This window comes from Lepidochelys olivacea (genome assembly GCF_965140295.1).
Source record: "Lepidochelys olivacea isolate rLepOli2 genome assembly, chromosome: 1".
NCBI lineage: Eukaryota > Metazoa > Chordata > Testudines > Cheloniidae > Lepidochelys > Lepidochelys olivacea.
In genome coordinates, this window is record NC_140411.1 from 95,835,619 (window position 1) to 95,857,023 (window position 21,405).

General features: G+C 41.6%; 1 protein-coding gene across 1 annotated transcript in view; it reads left to right on the forward strand.

Annotated features, from left to right (window-relative positions):
* GPC5 (glypican 5) overlaps positions 1-21,405 on the forward strand; it is a gene marked incomplete at its 5' end in the record, with an annotated part of 1,121,527 nt that overhangs the window by 602,183 nt on the left and 497,939 nt on the right. The gene's annotated exons all lie outside the window — the stretch shown is intronic.

Consider the following 21,405-nt stretch of genomic DNA (forward strand, 5'->3'; position numbering starts at 1 on the left):
GCAACTTATATATTTTAAAGTCAGGAAAGTGGCAAACTTCTCGCTTTCGTCGACAACAAGGCATCTGGTTAAATGACAAAATAGGGAAAGAATAAGTTAAAAATTACTTAAACAATTTAGATGTCTTCAAGTCACTGGGGCCTGATAAAATATATCCTAGAATTCTCAAGGAGCTGACTAAGGAGATCTGAGCCATTAGCGATTATCTTTGAAAAGTCATGGAACATGGGAGAGATTCCAGAGGACTGGAAAAGTGACAATCCATAAAAAGGGACATAAAGACAATCCAGGGAATTACAGACCAGTCCAGCTTAATTTCAGTATCCAGAAAGATAATGGAGCAAATAATTAAGCAATCAATTTGCAAACACCTAGAAGATAATAAGAAGATAAGTAACAGTTGGCATCGATTTGTCAAGAACAAAACTTGTCAAACCAGCCTAATAGCTTTCTTTGACAAGGTAACAATCATTCTGGATAGGGGGGAAGTGGTGGACATGGTATATCATGACTTAAGTAAATCTTTTGATACTATATCACATGACCTCCTCATAAATGAAAGAAATACAACCTAGATGGAGCTAATATAAGGTGGGTGCATAACTTGTTGAAAACTGTTCCCAGAGAGTAGTTAGCAGTGCTTCACGCTGATAAGGTCTCGACTGGAGTATTGTGTCCAATTCAGAGCACCACATTTCAGGAAAGATGTGGACAAATTGGAGAAAGTCCAGAGAAGAGCAACAAAAATTATTAAAGGTCTAGAAAATGGGACTTAAGAGGGAAGATTGGGAAAAAAATTGGATTTGTTTAGTCTGGAACAGAAGAGATTGAGAGGGGACATGCTGAGCGTTTTCAAGTACATAAAAGGTTGTTACAAGGAGGAGGGAGAAAAAATGTTCTCAACCTCTGAGGATAGGACAAGAAGCAGTGGGTTTAAATTGAAGGAAGGGCATTTTATATTGGATGTTAGGAAAAACTTCCTAACTGTCAGTGTAGTTAAGCACTGCAATAATTAGCCGAGGGAGTTTGTGGATTTTCCATCATTTTGGACATTTCTGAGAGCAGGTTAGACAAACACCTGTCAGGGATGGTTGAGATAATACTTAGTTCTTCCATGAGTGCAGGGCACTGGACTCTGACCTCTCAAGGTCCCTTCCAGTCCTACAATCCTATAATTACTAGATCTTCTAAGGTGGAGCTTGAAGTGAATACATATGTAGTGTTTTGATGTAAGTAAAATTCACAACATAAAACCTGACAAGCAGTTTTGACAGCTGCTTGCCTATTTAGCACACTGCTTCAATTTCACAGACAATGACAGCATTTTTTCCTGATCTCAAGAAGAAATTATGTAGGATAAAACCCCAAGTGTGTGCTGTCATCTTCTGTTGACTTTATTGTTTTCCGAAACAACCACTTCTGAGGTGTTAAGGGGAAAATATGTCAATTGTTTGGCAGTAATAGTAAGAGTATAGCTGCTTGTTGCTCACTGCTGTAGTGTGTTCATCTCAGGGTGCTATTTACCATGCCTGTTTGCACCCTGATGTTTGCATTCTGGATTAGGAGATTAGTGGTCATGGCTAGTGGACTCCTGGAAAACAGCAGAGATCGCAGGTCATGCATAGGCCAAAGATGCGAGAGGAGTGGGAAACAAACCACTAGTCTTTTCCACACACACCAAAATAAGTGTTATAACCAGGCTCAGGACCGTATTATATGGACACTAATCTGTGGTGAGTGGACCCAACTGCTTGACCCATATGCTTTTAAGTATCTAATTACGATTTCCAGCTCTGGGTCTCTAGGGTGCAATCCCAGGCTCAGACCTCTTGTCTGGGCCATTCTTTTGGATGTGGGACTCAGAAGATTTGGGGTCTACCATGGCAGGACTGCCGTTTCAGACCTGCTGACCCCCACAGTTGTTTACACACACTCTCCCACTGACTTGCTTCTAATTGTCAACACTATGGCTTCTAGTTGAACTGCGTTGGGGACAATGTGAGAGGGAAGCCGGAAAACACAGGCTTAATGAAGGAAAGTTTAAGTAAGGTCACTTTACTCTTAAGCATTCAAGTTTCAGAGTAGCAGCCGTGTTAGTCTGTATTCGCAAAAAGAAAAGGAGTATTTGTGGCACCTTAAAGACTAACCAATTTATTTGAGCATAAGCTTTTGTGAGCTACAGCTCACTTCATCGGATGCATAAAGTGGAAAATACAGTGAAGAGATTTATATACACACAGACCATGAAAAAATGGGTGTTTATCACACACATTGTAAGGAGAGTGATCACTTAAGATGAGCTATTACCAGCAGCTCTCGTCCCCTAATGCCCCTACTCTACTTGCACTATATTGATGACATCTTCATCATCTGGACCCATGGAAAAGAAGCCCTTGAGGAATTCTACCATGATTTCAACAATTTCCATCTCACCATCAACCTCAGCCTGGACCAGTCCACACAAGAGATCCACTTCCTGGACTTAAGAGTGCTTAAGAGTAAAGTGACCTTACTTAAACTTTCCTTCATTAAGCCTGTGTTTTCCGGCTTCCCTCTCACATTGTCCCCAACGCAGTTCAACTAGAAGCCATAGTGTTGACAATTAGAAGCAAGAAGGACCACAGGGATTTCTAGTCTCCTCGGACCATTCCCACACATGGTTTCTGGCTGCCTCTTTAGTGTATTGTATTTGATGGCTTGGCACAAACTCAAGCTTATTGTAGTAAATACTGAACTTCTGATTCACCACCTCCACCACCCTGCCTAGGGTGACCAGTCATTCTGATAAAATTGGGACTGTCCTGATTTTCAGTTCTTTATCCCACGCCCCAACCGATGCACGGTCGGGATGCCATTTGTCTCAATATTGCAGCTTTGGCCACTCCGATGGTTGGTTTTTTTTGTTGTTTTTTTTTGCTTCCCCCATGTGTGCCGATATTTTGTCCATTTCAACTGGTCACCCTAACCCTGCCCAGCCGTGTCCACTTTCCTTCCTTCTCTGTTTTTGAAAATGTCACCACATTCACGGTCTCTCAGGTTCTCAATGATGGGGTTATTTTTGTATCCTTCCTCCACTTTGGCCCACACATCCAGATTATTACCAAGTTCTGTAAATTCTTTTTCTGTAACATTTTGAAACCTCAACCTTCCCCTTATGCCTAAATGGCTAAAAGTCTTTTTAATAATTTGGTTATCTAAAACTTTGATTTCTATGTTCTCCTTTTACTTCCTAACCCCCAACTGTCTAAAATGCAGTAGCCAAAATTATCTTATCCACTAATCTTTCATCCTCCCTGCTTCAAATCAAGTTCAAACTTCTCATCCTCTTTCAATGCCCTACATAAATTTCCTCAAGCCTATATCTCATTTCCTCATCCCCTTCACTCCACCACATTTCTCTACTTGATGTGCTCTTCATGTTTTGTTCTGTTTTTTCTCCCCCTCCCATTTCTGACTTTGCTTCTACTTCCATACTGCCCTCTATGCATGGAACAACCTCCTGGTCCAAATCTGCTAGCCTTCTAGTTTCTCTCCATTTGTTCCTAGCTACTCTTTTTTCCATTTGCTAGTGAGCAATGCAAACAAATAATTTAGATCTGAATTTTTGGCTTGGCCCACCTCTAGTCTCGCCTAATAAAAACTAAATCAAATGTCATGAAAGGCCAACATTTTACCTGTGTGTGCACAACCCTATTGCCTTAGGTGGACTTCCAAAATCGTCTCAGGTCAATGGAGATGAACTTGACATACACCAACTATAAATTTGGCCCATGGAGATGCAAGGCCAAATAGTTGATTACAAATCCTTTGAATCATCAAATTATCTTATCAATTTGGATGAAATACACCTCTTCCACATCAAGGCACAGTAAATGGATTCTGTTGGGAAGGTGAAATCTTCTATTTAATCCCAAATTAGAACCATCAGAGTGTGACAGTAGTAAAGACACTAATTTTGGCCTTGGCCTGAGGTAATGGGGACAGTTATTCCCTGCCCCTTCAGCAGACTTGGGTCCGCTGGATCTCTGTAAACATGGATCATTTTCCCCACTCTTTCCACTGGCAACCCTTCTTCAGTATGTAGACCGTACATGCCTATTCCTCTTGTGCAGCCCTAATATGGCATTTTAATAGTATGGAGAGTGTGACACAGAGGCCCATTCATGTTTCACTACTCTGTCAGAACTCTTGTCAAGCCTGACATACTCATTACACCTAACCATCACCATGCCTCAGTGGGTCACAGCTGAAGATGCCAAATTCAGGACAAACTGCTGAGAAATATGGCAGACTACACCAATTTGGGGTGGATTTAATGATAGACTAACAAAGCCAGCAACAAAAGTAAATTTCTGTCTGACCCCACTGGTTAACAGGAAGTAAAAAATACAGTCTCCTTAGGCTGAGCCTGAGCCCTTGTCTCACCATCCAGACACTAGACTCTATGATGAGTGGTTACTGAAAATCAATGTACTCAGATATGGGGTCCTTCTAATCCCAAGAGATCAGCCACATAGCTAGGTCTCGCTATGTGGAAACGCAGTGGATCTAATTTACTTAGATTTTAGTAAGGCGTTTGATACTGTGCCACACGGGGAATTATTAGTTAAATTGGATAAGATGGGCATCAATAGGAAAATTGAAAGGTGGATAGGGAATTGGTTAAAGGGGAGACTACAACGGGTCCTACTGAAAGGTGAACTGTCAAGTTGGAGGGAGGTTACCAGTGGAGTTCCTCAAGGATCAGTTTTGGGACCAATCTTATTTAATCTTTTTATTACTGACCCGGGCACAAAAAGTGGGAGTGTGCTAATAAAGTTTGCAGATGATACAAAGCTGGGAGGTATTGCTAATTTAGAGAAGGACAGGGATACCCTACAGGAGGATCTGGATGACCTTGTAAACTGGAGTAATAGGAATAGGATGAAATTTAATAGTGAGAAGTGTAAGGTCATGCATTTAGGGATTAATAACAAGAATTTTAGTTATAAGCTAGGGATGCATCAACTAGAAGTAACGGAGGAGGAAAAGGACCTTGGAGTATTGGTTGATCATAGGATGACTATGAGCTGCCAATGTGATATGGCTGTGAAAAAAGCTAATGTCGTCTTGGGATGCATCAGGAGAGGTATTTCCAGTAGGGATAAGGAGGTTTTAGTACCGTTATATAAGGCACTGGTGAGACCTCACCTGGAATACTGTGTGCAGTTTTGGTCTCCCATGTTTAAGAAGGATGAATTCAAACTGGAACAGGTACAGAGAAGGGCTACTAGGATGATCCGAGGAATGGAAAACTTGTCTTATGAAAGGAGACTCAGGGAGCTTGGCTTGTTTAGCCTAACTAAAAGAAGGTTGAGGGGAGATATGATTGCTCTCTATAAATATATCAGAGGGATAAATACCAGAGAGGGAGAGGAATTATTTAAACTCAGTACCAATGTGGACACAAGAACAAATGGATATAAACTGGCCACTAGGAAATTTAGATTAGAAATTAGACAAAGGTTTCTAACCATCAGAGGAGTGAAGTTTTGGAATAGCCTTCCGAGGGAAGTAGTGGGGGCAAAAGATCTATCTTGCTTTAAGATTAAACTCGATAAGTTTATGGAGGAGATGGTATGATGGGATAACATGGTTTTGGTAATTAAATATTCATGGTAAATAGGCCCAATGGCCTGTGATGGGTTTTTAGATGGGGTAAGATCCAAGTTACCCGGGAAAGAATTTTCTGTAGTATCTGGCTGATGAATCTTGCCCATATGCTCAGGGTTTAGCTGATCGCCATATTTGGGGTCGGGAAGGAATTTTCCTCCAGGGCAGATTGGAAGGCCCTGGAGGTTTTTCGCCTTCCTCTGTAGCATGGGGCACGGGTCACTTGCTGGAGGATTCTCTGCTCCTTGAGGTCTTCAAACTACAATTTGAGGACTTCAATAGCACAGATATAGGTGTGAGGTCTTTTTTAGGAGTGGTGGGTGAAATTCTGTGGCCTGCATTGTGCAGGAGGTCAGACTAGATGATCATAATGGTCCCTTCTGACCTAAATATCTATGAATCTATGAAAAAGGTCAATATACAAGTCAGATCTTACCCAATAATCATGCTGATGCCAATCCTTTAATAAAACTTTAAAAGGTTAATAATGAAAGCAACGAATAGAGATAAAAATGATTAATAGATCATATACATACAAATAATTGCAACATCCTGATATCATGTTTGTGGCAGTGATAGAATAGACTGCTGTCTTGTAAAGTCTCTCTGGTAACTTCCAAAAGATTGGAATGTTCTCAATCTATAGTTCAAAATGTTCCTTTTAGTTGTGTAACTTTAGCGCCCTCGTGGCCAAGATGGAGTCTGCTCTGCAGGCAGCTCTGGCCAAGAGACGGTGCATGCAGGAATGCAGCAGGAAAATTCCTTCCACCCCAGGGGCACCTGTTCCAAACCCCCCAGGGTGAACACACACACCCACAGGAAAAGTACAGTGGATATAACAAAGGGAGATATTTATTTACAGAGGGAAGAGAGGAGAAAAACAACAAGGGGAAGTATAGGGGGAGCAGTAGAACAGGGTTGCATCCAAACCAAGACCCCACAGGCCCAGTGGTAGCACACTCTGAAAGGGCAGACACTGAGCAATGTGTCTGCACACAGAGTTCAGGAGTCCTGAGCAAAGTTCCAGTTTAATGGTGAGTTTTGGGTGCTCCTGGCATCTTCGGTGCCAGTGAACTTTCCCCAACAAACCCCTCTGGTGCCCTCTTCTGCCACTCTTTGCAAAGCCACACAGAGTGGCAGCCTCCCTCCTTATTCCCAGTGCAGAGTCACAAGCCCCGGTACTCACAGCCCCATGCAGCTCTGGGCGGCAGTGATACTGGGTCTAGCTCTGGCTTGTCCTTCTTGGGCAATTCCTCCCTGACACAGTGCTCCTCCTGGCTCCTGTCCTGGGGTGTCCCTGATCTGCTGCCCTGTCCCTCCCAGGCTTCAGGCAGGTTCTCTCTGCTTCACTTTGTTCAGGGCCTCCAGACTGCAGCCTCTCTCTCCCCGGAGCTCCAGAGCCACACCCCCAGTTTCCCTCCTTTCTCTCACTGCTCCCCCTCCCCACTAGGAAAAAGATTTAAAGGGGCCATGCTCTCTAAACCCCAATGGGTTACAGTTATAAATCCAAAGTCCAGAGAATCAGGGCAGGAAAGAGGCAAAATGGAGCTATCTCAGGAGTCTTTTATATCCTCTGTCATGTGCCTGGAAATTTACTGTCTTCATTTGTGGAAAGTTATTGGACTAAGATGGAGTCCACGATCACATGAGCACATCACATGTCCTTTCATGGCTTGATGACTCACACGGGGAGCTATTGCAAATATTCTTGCTGAGGCATCCACAGGAAGAGCTATCTGAATGGAAAAAGTTTCTTCAATGGTCCATTGTGAGAGTTGTATCTCCCTGTTGGGGCATCGCTACATAATTGTCTGGCCTTAATGTAAATGTTACCTGGTGGGTGTTACTACACATACAGAAGATGCCAGCATATAGCAAATATTTATAATTTCAGATACAAAAATGATACATGTATATAAACAGAATAATCCTTCGCAAATCATAACTTTTCCTTGCATGACACATTTTACAAGATGTTTTGCAGTTGTATAATGGTAGCAAGATCAATGATAAAAGTGGCCATATTCAGTCATACATCATCATACTAACACACTGTTGTCATGATCTATACCCAAAAGATGGCATGTAATATATCATTAGTAACCTTGTGTGATGTATATATCAGATTTGCAAAAAGAATTATAAATGTGTGCCAGAATTATGTTCTTAAAATGTGAGTTTGGCAAGTAACGCATAAGCACAGTCTGCCTTTGCTTGTCTGACCAGCCTGTTCATTAGGCAGAGACAATGAAGGTTCATTTACGGTAAACAAAGCCATCAACCTAACAAGGGGAGGCGGTAACAATTCAACTATCACAAGCAGGGGAGGAACCAGTATGAAATCTTCACCAGACTACATGGCATCTCTTTCCAACAGGAGAAGAGGAACTGTATCTGAGAATACATTTCAGTGATTTACTGAGCTAAAAAGACACAGGGGGTCTGAACCTCATGTGATAAGCAATTGACTCAAATGATTGTATGATATTGCTGTATTATAAGTGTATTGACTAATTTTTTATGAATTACAGCAGTGATTAATATAATTGTGAAATGTACACATTAACACTATATGAGGAATTATAGAAACTCACTGATAACAATGCTTTAAAGTCTATGATCAAACACAGCCTGTTTCTATGTATTGCCAATATAGATTAAGCAGCATGGAATCAAAACAGTGGAAGCCCCACTTACATATGAATCAGCAGGGGGTTGGGAGTTCAAACAGGTAGGAAAGACCAGTTGGAAGCCTTCCTGTCTCTTGTTACAAGGTCAATGAATGTTGGGAGATAAAGGCAAAAAGCCATTTTGTTGTCTATCACTTGAGATGAAGTCTCTGGAGAAACTTGCTAAGGCAAAGATTGTAACTTGCTGAAGTTAAGTTTTAGTCTTAGAAGCATATTTTTAGTTTTGTTTGCTTGTAACCATATCTGTTTACTCATTATACTTACTATCACTTACACTTTGACCTTTTTGTTTAATAAACTTGTTTTAATTTTACTATAAACCTATTCAGTACTATGATTGAAATTAGAATGGTTGTTAACCCCAACTAAATTAATGAATTGCTGTTACTGTCTCTTAAATGGATCTGTGGCAAATTGCCAGCACTACTTCGATAGGTCTCACGCTTTCTCTTCTTGGGGAGGGTTCAGGGCACCATTTCTTGACCCTGAACTGGGATATTAACTGCCCCACTAGTGTCCTAGAGGAGGGGAGTGGAGAGGGAGGGACCCAGGCCCACCCTCTACTCCGGGTCCCAGCCCAGGGGCCCTAGGGATAGCAGTAAACCACTTGAACTAGCAGCTCCTTCCCCTGGGCTACTTCCCTCTCCTGCCCTTCAGCTTGTGGGGCTTCCTGCCCTCCCTCTGCACAAACCAGGTGTCCCTTTACCTAGGGTCTTGGTCTTCTTAGCCCACCACAGCACTTCTCCAAACTCTCCTCTGCTTCCCTCCAAACTGCTCTCTACTCTAACATCAATCCACTCTGCTTCAACTCCTTCCCTTGTCTTGAAGCAGAGGGGTTTTATCAGCTCTAATTGGCTTCAGGTGCTTTAATTTATCTATAGCAAACTTTCTTCCCTCTATAGGGAATAAGGCTCCCTTCTAACACTCTCCTGCTGCTCTCTGGCCATGCTGCATCACAGAACTTAATGAAGTCCTGAGAGTGTTACAGTCCAGGAGGACTAGGCACTACAGATCAGATGGTTTTGGAGAAATTTGGGGACTGGGAGGGTGTCTGTAAAACGTAACTGGGTGGTAGAAGCCAGGGTGTGACCAGACGGCTTGTAAGGCTGGCTGTTAGTGTCAGGGCTGTGAGCTACAGCAGCGCAGCATGTAAGGCATTCAGAGTTGCAGGACAGGCAGTGTCACTACCTCTTACCATTCCGGGTTGAATCCCAAAGTGTCAGAGGTTTTTTTTTTCTTTCTCACACTCAGTATGAGTTATGTATGTGGAGGGAGAACATGTGTAAAGGTCTACAGGGCTCCAGGGAAAAACACACAGCTTCTGGCCTTATTTTATTGTCAGCAGCTATAGGAAATATTTCAGAGACGCAAAGGTGCTGTCCTGAGAGTCCCACAACTAAGGAAAAATATGCAAGTTTTTATAATTTAGATCCTACAATCTCTGCAGTACATGGTTACTTTAACAAATAGTATTTTATATTTGCTAGCACAATAATTGCCATCCCAAAATGAAAAATAAAACTCTAGACTGCTGTGTATGCCTTAGTTGGAGTACATTTTTATGTTTTATAGAAGAAAACTACAATAAATCATAGCAAAATTTCCATTTGACCAAAATGTTATGCAGTTGTTTATTGAAATGATGGTCCAACTAAACTTGACCATACTTAATGATGATTAAACAAAGAGCGTGTTGCAGTAAGTCAGACCTACTAATAAAACTGTGTTGCAGAGGGAATAGATAAGAATTGCACAGTTTACACAGTGAATAGTGACAGTATAAACTTGCAATATAGTTTAACTCAGATTGTAAATGCTTTTGCTATGAAACACTAACAGAAAATTCAGTGATTCAGCTAATGAAAAATATTCAGAGGAAAATGTAATGAACCCATAATGCCAAATTAAACTAAGTTTAAATATAAGGATTGTATCAGTGATGTTCCCCGATTCAAGCCTGCAACCTGGGTGACATCTTTGACTCCTCCTTACTCTCCCTTGCCCCACATATATAGCCAAATCCATGTACAAATCCTGTCACTTTTCCATAATATACCTTAAAATCCAGCCTTTTCTATCTGCCGAGGAAACTGAAAATCATTTGTGCCCTGATTCCCCATATTCATTCTTGCAACCCCTTCCTTTGTGGTCCCAGTTCCATTCCATCCCTCAAGAATCCATTCAGAATTCAACCACTAAGGTAATCTTCTTTGCTTGTCCATTCTCACAGTGACCCCCCAATCCCTTTCCATAACTCTACATTTCCCCCTTTTGACCATAGTTTTCTTGTCCTTATCTTTAATATCCTTTGTATTTCTGCCTTTCTCTACTTATCTCCTTTTGTATCTTAGCCAGATGAAGGGAAATGATTCTATTAATGCCAGGTTAACACTCACCTCTGCTTCTCCAATAAACATCTTTGCACGGCTCCAAGCTTCTCTGGGCTGGGTTCTGGAACTGAGAAGGGAACTTGTTAGTCCTGTGCTCTCTGACTCCCCCTGTTGGTGGTTGGGTACTGTGGCAGAAGAAGCAGTCTGATTTGAAAGCAAAAGGATCAAACGCTGGACCAGGGAGTCTGAAACTGGGAGAGGAGGGGAGAGAAACTGAGTGATTTGGACGGGGGCAGTGACTAGGATTCAGTGAAGGAAAATGCTCAGATTGCATAAGGAGTTGGGGGGGACGGGAGCTGGGAGTGGCTCAACAAGGATACTGGAATGAGGGGGGCAGGAAACAGAACTGGCAACATAACAAGGAGCTGGAGTGCACAGAATAACTGAGACTGGCTGGGCAGAGACTGGGAAAAGAAGCCATTGGATCTGCATCATTATGATTCCCCTAGGACCTCTTGTGAAGAGCATTGGGTTACAAAGACTCTCCACAGGTCTTAAGTAGTGTGGAAGCTATGCACACCAGGCTCAATTTCAGCCCTGGAGAATGCCCTATGGGTTAATTCAATGACACTTGTAAAACAAACCAATGTGAGCAAAGAGGAATCATCGGGCCAGTTAACAGCCCTCTCTCTAAAATGTATAGAGACAAACTAGAATGTGACAATAGCTTTTAGGACAAACAGCAAGGTTAAAAAAAATCTAAGTGATGAAAGATGATGCCTACAAATCCAGTGAACTGATACTTGTAGTCACACATTCAAACCATTAGCAGCAAAAGGAGGTGCCTCTTTAAGGTAATATTTCTAGGAAAAGCTATTCGGCAAAACTAAATTGAGATAACCGTGTTAATCATGTATGAAATCTTCCAGAAGTATTAGAGATTTGAAACATCTCCAGTTTGCTAAATGTAAGCTGATTAAAAGCACACGTGCTGTAGTGTTTATGATATTTCAAAAATGTATGTAGATGATGGAATCAGAAGCAGTAAAAGGTTATGTGCACTTTTTCAGTGAATTAGGCCCCGACCCTGCAAAGACTTACACATATGGTTACCTTTTGTGCAGGTTGAGTAGTCCCATTGACTAAATTCAGTTGAGATCAACCATTCTATGCACAATGCACAAAGTTAAATGTGTGTAAGTCTTTACAGGGTCAGGGCCTTAGATGGCAAGGAACTTTTAACACTTTGACCGTTATGGCACTAAATACCTTTTAGTAAGTTACTGAGCATATTGGTCTGTGATGTTTGTTTTTTATTTGTCAGATACAAAATGTGTTAATCAAAATGAGCCTGTAAGCAGGTTTCCCCTCTAGCCCTGGAAACCCTGGCTGGTAAGGACCCCTGGAGATTAAACATCCCCCACACTCCACCAGGGTAGTTTCACCAAGTATCTGTATTATGATATCTTGCCTTATGCTCCAGGTACAATGCAATGTAACAGCAGATAGAAGGGGCCTTCTTCTTCCTCCTTGGCTCAGTCTTTTGTACTGTTCCCTTTCTTCTCTGAGCTATCCAGCTGGTGAGCTAATTACGTCATTAACTTATCAGGCTCCCTCCAAGTGCAAGTGATCCCCACTAAACTTTCCAAACCCAGTAAGACCACTTAACTCCTTCTGCTCTAGCTCTCTGGTGCTCTGCAGGTTCTAAGTTACCTGGGTATTGGCTCCCCAAAGGGGATCTACTTATAGCTGCTAACAGCAGCCTGTCACGGTGTCTGTAATATGATATGCAGAGCATTCCACTTCTAGATCACTGGTTGAAACCTAACCGTGGTCAGCATTTAAAAGCTGGTACTGTCCATCCTGTGTGAAATTTTTTTGATAGTTTCAGTCCAGCTCTCTGTAGACTGCTCCCAAATTATTACTCTCAGGCCTGGTCTACACTAGGACAGGTGATCGATCTAAGTTATGCAACTTCAGCTACATGAATAACGTAGCTGAAGTCGACGTACTTAGACCTATTCACCATGGTGAGTCGACTGCTGTCACTCCCCCGTTGACTCTGCCTGTGCCTCTCCTGGGACTGGAGTACAGGAGTCAACAGAAGAGTGCTCAGGGGTTGATTTATTGCGTCTAGACTAGATGCAATAAATCGACCCCTGCTGAATCGATCACTGCCTGCCAATCCGACGGGTAGTATAGACATAGAATCATAGAATCATAGAATATCAGGGTTGGAAGGGACCTCAGGAGGTCATCTAGTCCAACCCCCTGCTCAAAGCAGGACCAATCCCCAATTAAATCATCCCAGCCAGGGCTTTGTCAAGCCTGACCTTAAAAACTTCTAAGGAAGGAGATTCTACCACCTCCCTAGGTAACGCATTCCAGTGTTTCACCACCCTCCTAGTGAAAAAGTGTTTCCTAATATCCAACCTAAACCTCCCCCACTGCAACTTGAGACCATTACTCCTTGTCCTCTCCTCTTTTACCACTGAGAATAGTCTGGAACCACCTCTCAGGTAGTTGAAAGCAGCTATCAAATCCCCCCTCATTCTTCTCTTCTGCAGACTAAACAATCCCAGTTCCCTCAGCCTCATGTGTTCCAGACCCCTAATCATTTTTGTTGCCATTCGCTGGACTCTCTCCAATTTATCCACATCCTTCCTGTAGTGTGGGGCCCAAAACTGGACACAGTACTCCAGATGAGGCCTCACCAATGTCGAATAGAGGGGAACGATCACGTCCCTCAATCTGCTGGCTATGCCCCTACTTATACATCCCAAAATGCCATTGGCCTTCTTGGCAACAAGGGCACACTGCTGACTCATATCCAGCTTCTTGTCCACTGTCACCCCTAGGTCCTTTTCCGCAGAACTGCTGCCTAGCCATTCGGTCCCTAGTCTGTAGCTGTGCATTGGGTTCTTCCGTCCTAAGTGCAGGACCCTGCACTTATCCTTATTGAACCTCATCAGATTTCTTTTGGCCCAATCCTCCAATTTGTCTAGGTCCCTCTGTATCCTATCCCTGCCCTCCAGCATATCTACCACTCCTCCCAGTTTAGTATCATCCACAAATTTGCTGAGAGTGCAATCCACACCATCCTCCAGATCATTTATGAAGATATTGAACAAAACCGGCCCCAGGACCAACCCCTGGGGCACTCCACTTGACACCGGCTGCCAACTAGACATGGAGCCATTGATCACTACCCGTTGAGCCCGACAATCTAGCCAACTTTCTACCCACCTTATAGTGCATTCATCCAGCCCATACTTCTTTAACTGACATACCCTCAGTGGTTTCACATCATGAAAAGTACTATCATAATTCATAATCTATTTGGCAGTCTCACAGAGAAGGCAGAAATTCAGTAGAAAATGAATCAAACTACTTGACTTTGTTCTTAAAACCAGACCTGAGGAACAGTGGCCCATAATCCTATTCCCATTGAAATCAATTTCTGAACTATCCTTGTCTGTGCAGCGGGGCAAGATAGCTTGCGCTGCTGCTTCCCAAGCTTTACCTCTTTGATAGGGAGAGAGAGAGAGAGAGAGAGAGAGAGATTTATGATAAATCTGTGAACTCAATAAATTTCTCAGGAGACGTAAACCATTTTTTCCAGTAAAAATATCAGATATGATACACAGTTCATTAATTACATCTCTCATTGTGTATCAACTTTATGCTAAGAAATCCATAAATGCTACCTTATTTTACTATGCAGCTGATCCCAAATCTCGATCATAAACTATAATTAAATATTTTCTCTGAGAGATTTTGCTCCTACATGAAAGAATAATCAGAATATTTGTTTTGATCTATTCTAATGTGTCTCTCCCCCTCAGTCCTACTTCCCAGAACCATTTTGTTTGGTGTTTTGTTTGTTTGTTTTTCCCTTCTGTCTTTCCTCCTCTTTTTCCAGTTAGCTGCAGTCTCTCATCTTGTGGCAACCAATAAAGTTATAGTTTGCACACGCATTGTTTAGATTACCTATTATATGTAGAAGAGGTGGTTTTGACATGGAATTTACATTTAGCTATTATGTCTAAATGACTAGCAACTGGAATTTTAATATGTGAAAATTAATTATTTTAATGTTTAAATATAATTGTAAAGAAATAGCAGCTGCTGTTTATTTCATGTCTGTACCTTGTGATTTGTTTGCTAACTCATTCTCACACTGTCAATGCTTGGTGTGGTTTTTTTCACAAAGAGAAGGCAATTAATTCTTCTGTATGCCAGCAGGTGCCACTGCAGCACTCGCTGACAAACAGCAAAGACTGACTGCCGGAGAGAAAGGTTGCAGTATGAATATTACCAGGTCCGACATTTCACTGACTGCCACTTAGCATGTATTACTATAAAAGGCAAAGATTTTGCAAAATAACTTACTGGAATTAGAATGAGATTTTGCAATACTTTTTTTGCAATAGAAATGATCAGGTGTTGGGAATTAAAGGAAATAATTATTTTATAGTATACTTCCATTCACTGAACACAAAGTGCTTTCCAATGTAGTTATTTATCTGAAGACCCATGTAACAAATGTCAATATAAATATAAATACTCGTTCTCTCCCGAAGGGATCCCTGGGAAGGGCTTTTCCCCCACTTGCTGCTACACTTCCCCTCAGTATAGATCACTTTATTTTAAAATGCCTCCCAAGGTCATAGTTTCATTTCTTGAACATAGTTATAAGTAGAGAGGTGTTACATGCATCTATTGCACTGTCATTATTATTTGTTTTTCTCTTTAAAGAAGGTGGTAGAGTGAGTAGTCCGTCACTAGATTTAGAAACGACGCTTCTTCCTAGGTATCAAACAGGGCAGCTGAAAAACAGTTCCCAAACAAATACCTGTGAAAAACTCATTATTTTTTATGATTATTATTTTGGGAGAAGTTTGGAGATTTTACCTTTTGGCAGCAATGCTACTTGCTGGTGACAGAGGAGAAGTAGGAGGAAGGTGACTGTGCAGACACTGACAGCCAAAAAAGGCCCAATTGTATTTCTTTCTAGATAAATCAATAAGAGGAAGAAGCTTCACTAAAAGCACATCTTTTGAACAAGCTCTCTATTAATTAATTGTTAGCCCCAGGAGATAAAGTGATGCCTAAACAAGGAAGAAAGCAAAGCAGTGAATACTAGAAGTAAACTGGGACGGGGGGAGAATGCGGTTTCTACTGAGTTGTTGTAATTTAATAACATACCCTCAAATTCCAGTGTCACCAAAAAGACTACAAGAACATATTCTTCACCTTTAAGGTGCGCAGGTCTTCTGGCTGCAATTTTTTTTTTCAACAATGCAAAAATGGCGAGGATGATGTAAGGTATTAATAGCAAGTAGTATGTAATACAAATTTTGTGTCTAAATATATTCTCATGGAAAAACTAAGGGCTATGTCTTCAAGGGAGTGGAAGATGTAATTTCCAGCTCAAGGAGATATGCCTGCGCTAGGTCTGATTGAGCTGGTGCACGAAAAAATCCAGTGTAGCCACAGCTACACAAGTGGGAGAGGAAGGAGAGCTACAAATGTGATCCTGTCCAAGATTCTAAGTACATACTTAGGGTAGCTAGCTCCTCCGTCTGCTCATGCCACCATGGCTATACTTTTTTATGTATTTATTTATTTTTATTTTTAAGCAACCTAACTCAATCAGACCCAGTGCAGGTATGTCTCTTCAAGCTGGAAACTATATCTTATTGCTCCAGTGTAGATATAGCCCTTAGTTTCTTCTTGAATATATTTAGTCACAGAATTGGTATTATTCACCAATACATTGTATGCTACTAATACATTGCATCATCCTCACAGTTTATCCATTGTTAAAAACATGTGTGCATCTTAAATGTAAGGAATATGTTCTTTTAGTCTTCTTGGTGAAGGACTACAGCACAAATGTCACTAAAGCACCTTCTGGCACAAAGGTAGACATATCCCAAGTCTAAGTTACTTCCTCAGTGAGGCTTTATGCCTTAAGGTTAATAGGTTTTATGATCTAATATTTAGAGCTCATGAAAAACAGTTTGGAGCTTTAGCTCTTGTGACATCAGACTATCATGAAATTTCCAGGGCATTCTTATTTCAGCCTTGTCAGAAATATCTCCAAATTTTCTGCACTTATGACTCATAGATATTAAGGTCAGAAGGGACCATTATGATCATCTAGTCTGATCTCCTGCACAATGCAAGCCACAGAATCTCACCCACCCGCTCCTGCAATAAACCTCTCACCTATGTCTGAGCTATTGAAGTCCTCAAATCACGGTTTAGAGACTTCAAGGTGCAGAGAATCCTCCAGCAAGTGACCCGTGCCCCATGCTACAGAGGAAGGCGAAAAACCCCCAGGGCCTCTTCCAATCTGCCCTAGAGGAAAATTCCTTCGCAACTCCAAATATGGCAATCAGCTGAACCCTGAGCATGTGGGCAAGATTCACCAGCCAGATACCCAGGAAAGAATTCTCTGTAGTAACTCAGATCCCACCCCATCTAACATCCCATCATAGGCCATTGGGCCTATTTACCATGAATAGCTAAAGATCAATTAATTGCCAAAATCATGTTATCCCATCATACCATCTTCTCCAGAAACTTATTGAGTTTAATCTTGAAGCCAGATAGGTCTTTTGCCCCCACTGCTTCCCTTGGAAGGCTATTCCAGAACTTCACTCCTCTGATGGTTAGAAACCTTTATCTAATTTCAAGTCTAAACTTCCCAATGGCCAGTTTATATCCATTTGTTCTTGTGTCCACATTGGTTACTGAGCTTAAATAATTCCTCTCCCTCCCTGGTATTTATTCCTCTGATACATTTATAGAGAGCAATCATATCTCCCCTCAAACCTTCTTTTGGTTAGGCTAAACAAGTCAAGCTACTTGAGTCTCCTTTCATAAGACAGGTTTTCCATTTCTCAGATCATCCTAGTAGCCCTTCTCTGTACCTGTTCCAGTTTAAATTAATCCTTCTTAAACGTGGGAGACCAGAACTGCACACAGTATTCCAGATGAGGTCTCACCAGTGCCTTGTATAACAGTACTAACACCTCCTTATCTCTACTGGAAATACCTCGCCTGATGCATCCCAAGACCACATTAGCCTTTTTCACGGCCATATCACATTAGCGGCTCATAGTCATCCTGTGATCAACCAATTCTCCGAGGTCCTTCTCCTCCTCCATTACTTCTAATTGATGTGTCCCCAGCTTATAACTAAAATTCTTGTTGTTAATCCCTAAATGCATGACCTTACACTTCTCACTATTAAATTTCATACTATTACTATTACTCCAGTTTACAAGGTCATCCAGATCCTCCTGAATAATATCCCAGTCCTTCTCTAAATTGGCAATACCTCTCAGGTTTGTATCATACGCAAACTTTATTAGCACACTCCCACTTTTTGTGCCGAGGTCAGTAATAAAAAGATTAAATAAGATTGGTCCCAAAACTGATCCCTGAGGAACTCCACTGGTAACCTCCCTCCAGTCTGACAGTTCACCTTTCAGTATGACCCACTGTAATCTCCCTTTTAACCAATTCCTTATCCACCTTTCAATTTTCATATTGATCCCCATCTTTTCCAATTTAACTAATAATTCCCCATGTGGCACAGTATCAAACGCCTTACTGAAATCTAGGTAAATTAGATCCACTGCGTTTCCTTTGTCTAAAAAATCTGTTACTTTCTCAAAGAAGGAGATCAGGTTTGTTTGGCATGATCTACTTTTTGTAAAACCATGTTGTATTTTGTCCCATTTACAATTGACCTCAATGTCCTTAACTACTTTCTCCTTCAAAATTTTTTCGAAGACCTTGCATACTACAGATGTCAAACTAACAGGCCTGTAGTTACCCGGATCACCTTTTTTTCCTTTCTTAAAAATAGGAACTATGTTAGCAAATCTCCAGTCATACAGTACAACCCCTGAGTTTATAGCTTCATTAAAAATTCTTGCTAATGGTCTTGCAATTTCATGTGCCAATTCCTTTAATATTCTTGGATGAAGATTATCTGGGCCCCCCAATTTAGTCCCATTAAACTGTTCGAGTTTCGCTTCTACCTCAGATATGGTAATATCTACCTCCATATCCTCATCCCCATTTGTCATGCTACCTTTATCCCTAAGATCCTCATTAGCCTTATTAAAGACTGAGCCCTATTATTATTACTAGCACTCTGGGAAGTTAAAGTCTCCCATAACCATGCAATTTCCTTTAGTATTTACTTCATTAAAAACATTAAAGAGGTCTCTATCCATATCCAAATTGTATCCCAGCGGTCTGTAGCACACCCCAAGTACTATCACAGGGGAGGCTCTAGTAGTTTTCTTCCCCAATGTGATTTTTGCCCAGACGGACTCTGTCTTATCCATTCTATCACTTCTTATTTCTTTACAGTCTACCTCATCCTTGATATACAATGCTACTCCACCACCTTTACCTTTATTTCTATCTTCCCAAAACAGCACATACCCTTATATACCCTCAATAGCTGTAGTCCAGTCATGACTACTATTCCACCATGTTTCTGTTATCCCTATAATATAAAATCAAACCAAAAGTGATGATAAAACTTTGAAAGTCCTATGAATGTAACAAGCCAATTCCTGTTTTTTTAGAAGCCAATTTTTCAAAATAACTCTAATATCTTTAGTTTCAATACTACAGTGATTGTATCAGAGTTCAGAAGCTTACTTATAAAAACATGGTCTCCAGGCCTGAATTTTCAGAGGTAGTCTGAGAAAAGCAACTCCCATTGACACATGGGAGTGGAGAGTGCTTTGCATCACTGAAAATTAGGCCCCTTTGTTTGACCTTCATCAAACACTTTTTGACTGGCTGATCATTCAGTCCCCTTCTACAGATTAGTGAGGCAGTAAATAGGGAAAAACTAGAATGGATTTCTAATCAAGTGAGACATAATATATGCAGAATTATAACTTTAATACACTATTTTTGTGCCAAAGAATTTAACTGGAACCGACAAATGGCACCACTTTTAATGCACTTAAGAAAACTGGTTGTTACACAAATGGGAAATTGTCTGATAAGATTGTAATCCTATTGTCTTTCTGAGATGCTGCACTCTCCAGCCTTGCCTTAAGAATACTGTACAGAGTTATCAATTTATAATCAATTTTCTCTTCTTTCCTAGCAGTTCACTCTCTCTCTCTTCTTGGATTACCAATCTATCCTATCCCCTCACCAATTATTCTATTTTTGGGAATACTTAATACAAATTGCTATATACAAGACTGGTTATTAAAAGATAAAAATCCTAGTACAAATGAGAGGTGAAATTTTTGGACAAAACTTTTTTCATGGGAAAATACTGATTCAGGTGATCAAACATTTTGTCAGGGCTTTTTTTGTTGTTGAAAATCTGCCCTCCAAAAAAATCTGAAAAAGTCAAAGATTTCATTTCAACATTTTCTAAACTAAACCTTTTCAATATTGTTTCAAATTTTGCTTAAATTTTATTGTCTGCTTTAAATGATTGAAAAAATACCTCAAACAAAACTAAACATTTTGTTTCAGGATGAATAAAACATTTTGTTTGACCTGAAATGCATTTTCTGACTTCTTCATTGTGCCAAAAAACCCTCCCAACAACCTGTGACAGGGCATGTGTGCCCCGCACTGGGACTGCGGGGGTTAACCCCTCACTGTGGGCTGAGGAAGCCATGCCCCCACGGCCCTACTGGGCATGTTCGAAGTGCAACACCAGTATAAGAGGGAACAACCTGGCTCAGTCTGGGCTGACTGCTATAGGGGAAGGAGGTATGCTGCCAGCTCCTGCACTTCATGATGTGGAGGCCAGCTAGATGACAGCACCCCTCAACCCCAAGGCACTGGATGCTACCACGGGAGAAGAAACTGGGGGAACTAGGAAGCCAGAAGATGCAGAGAAGCTGGTAGGAAATAACCCAGGGAGTCTTTGCGGGGAGTTGGTTGGACAGCCTGAGGCTAGCTTGGAGTGTTTTGATTGGATCCCCGCTGAGCTGGTGGCAGGCAACCCTGCCACCGACAGGGCCCTGGGTTGGGACCCTGTGGAGAGGGAGGGCCCAGGTTCCCCTATGCTGGCTGCTGCCCTGGGGTAGCAGCCCATCCTGACAGTGACTGACTCCGGCCGCTAGGCCATACAGCCCCAAGCCAGGGCCAGGGGGCAGTTACTGTCTCTGGCCACTAGGCTGCACAGCCCTGAGCTGGGGGTGCGCAGGCACAACTGCTGGCCTATCAAGATTCGTGCCCTGCCCCAGGAGGGAACGGGCTATTCCTGACCTACGACACAACCCCCAAACAAAACTTAGTTTTAGGTTGACCCAAAACACTTTTATTTTTTTTTTTTATTTAGCCACTGAACTGAAGAATCAGTGATTTGCATAGCTCAATTACAAATGTGCCAACAGAAATGACCTTTCTGTTCACGTTCTTTAGTGCAGCCCAACATTCTACCAGTGATACTAGAACATCTAAACATGAAACCTATACACTCTGAGATTTAGGGTCCTCTCTCTCAACTGAATAACGTTGGCTGAGAAATAACATCTGCTTTTGTTTTTGTTTTTTTTACTGTCAAACCCCAGAGATGGGGTGCTGCGGATGAGATAAAAATAGGAGCCAGAGTGGAATTCTGGTGTTTCAACCAGAATTTCTCACCGGCTTACTGAGAAAATCAGACAGCCGCTGCAGAAAGAGAGGTGGGGCCATATCCCAAACCTTCCCTGTACTTG